We start from the raw sequence: 2,716 nt of genomic DNA on the forward strand, positions 1-2,716 counted from the left end.
TTTTTATATTACATTTACAAATACATATATCGTATAAAAATACATATTCAGTGTTAAAATCAAATATTGCAAAAATACATATGGACCATTCCTAATATGCATTTTAGTATGTTGTTGTTCTTTAAAGTTTTTCACCACATTCCTATATTGTTAAATACAACATGTAGTGTCAGATTTAAGGAGTTCAACATTTTACTGTGAGATTTAGTTAAAAAAATACGTATGTAGTTTTCATATTATCCTTAAAAATACATATGTAGTATAAATCAATTGTCATTCAACAAAACATACATATGAAATATTAGAAACAAACACTTAAAAAATACAACTGCAACATACCTAATATGCATTTTTACTATATTTTCATTAACTATAATTATAAATTAAGATTTAAATTAAAGTGTAATTTGACATTTTAATGCAGTTATTTAAAAAATATATATGCAGTGTTGATATTTTTCTATAAAATACATATGGATTAAACGTTATAAATATTTCCCCAAAAAATACATATTTCATGTTAATATAAAGATGTTGGAAAATACATATTGATCAAACCTAATATTTAATTTTTGATATGTGTTCATTTAAAATAACTATACTTGAGAATTTGAATTAAAGATAAATTTGAATTTTTTATGAAGTTATAGGTTTGTTTATAGTTACAAAATACATATGCAGTGATTATATTTTTTTAAAAAAATACTTTTGTATTATACATCAAATGTATTTTTATAGTATAAATTCATATGCAGTAATAACATTATGCAATTCAAACATATTTTTATATGTCACATATATTTAAAACTTTGAACAATTATGAATCATATACTTGTTTTGTTAATCAAAGTTACCACCTTTAACCTAACATATATTTACTATGTCAAAAATACATATGAACTGCTGCTTAAAAATCCATATGTAATGTATAGATTTTGAAACATATATAGCTCCATTATTCAGGTATTACTGTCTATAATTATCAAATGATTCATAAATAGATTAACTAAACTGAATTAGTTCATCATTATAAAAAAGGAAAAAAAAATTAAGAAACAATACAGAAAAAGAAATGTATCATTTGCGATATTTCCTACAAGAGCGCCTATTGTGACCCTTAGCCCCACAACCACCACATGAGTTGATATTCTTCTTTCCAAACATATCCCGACCTGAGTTTCCACAATCCTTCTTTGCAGGTCTTCCTGGAAATCTTTTGTATTTTGGAGGCAGTACTATTTCAGCAAGTGTGGTCTCTGGAATTATCCAGTCATCGCTGTGTGGCAACGGTAGATAGGAACATCATATGTCTTCAAAACTGTTTTAGTTTAAACAAATCAGAACAGTATGGCCCCTTCTCAAAATTCTTTTTCTCTAACACCGCACAAACATGTGCACATGGTATCTCATCTATTTGAAAAGCATTACATGAGCGTTTCTTTTCTTTGATGCAAACAATGAAGTGCTTTTGTTTGTCGTGTACCGTATATACATATTCTATGGCTGGTACAATCTAACATAAAAATAAAAATATATTTATGTAATAAAAATACATATGCTGAGTACATTTTTACAGAGCAACCAAATACATATGCAGTTGTTAGTAATTTTCAATACAACAATAGACATATGTAAAATACATATTATGTATTTTAAATATTCATATATTTTATGTTTTATATCTTTTCATTTATTTACAACTGCATGGAAAGTATTTTCACATTGATACTTTATGCATTTCACATTGATACTTTATGCATTTTATCCCTTCATATTTATGCTTCCATAATTAAAATTTTCACAAATCAAAAAGGTCATACCGTCATACGGGTACACAAAGCGTCATTCTCACTGAGTATGTCATTAAACTTTTCAATGAGTGTTGTGAAGGTTTATGAAGCCTTCTGCCTATTTGCACAATTTCATTTTGCAAACAGTAATCGAACTTCCTCAAGAAAGTCATAAATTGGCAGTTCTCTAGCTGATATAAGCACTCAATTTATTGACTCTGCAATGTTTGAAGTCAAAGTCCATCCTCTGTGAACTGTTGCATACGACCTAGCCCACTTTTCGTAGCCGGCCAATTTAAAATATATCTTCACCCTTATATCAGTTGCCTCAACTTTTTCCATTAACATGTGAAATTCTGACTTTGAATATGATTTGTCCATTGTATAAAATATCTCCAATAATGCATCGTGTGACTTTCTGTAAAGTTTTTTCACATTACCCCATCGATGCCACATCCATGCATAATGTGGAACATCTTCATACACATCACCAATAGCCTTTATGATGCTTGGATTCCTATCAGATACAACACACATGTTTTGTCTAACCCCGTACGCTTCCTTTAGATTCTTGAAGAACCACGTCCAAGATGCATCATTTTCAGAATCAAGCACACCATATGCCGAAGGAAATATATGGCCTATATACATAATTCATAATTTTCAGAATCAAGCACAACATATGCCAAAGAAAATATAGAACTTGCGCATATAAAAAAAATCTGCGCAGGCCGATTTAAATATAGCTAGGAACTGCATATGTATTTATTACAATATAGTTCAATTAAAATGTATATTTTATCTACCAGAAATTGTATCAATTACATATAATAAAATTTACATCAACCTCACTATCAAACATAATCAATTTTACATGTTTCATTCAGAAAACTTTGAACATATATCTAATTATATACACATATATA

The sequence above is a fragment of the Capsicum annuum genome, chromosome 8 (assembly GCF_002878395.1).
Source record: "Capsicum annuum cultivar UCD-10X-F1 chromosome 8, UCD10Xv1.1, whole genome shotgun sequence".
Classification (NCBI taxonomy): domain Eukaryota; kingdom Viridiplantae; phylum Streptophyta; class Magnoliopsida; order Solanales; family Solanaceae; genus Capsicum; species Capsicum annuum.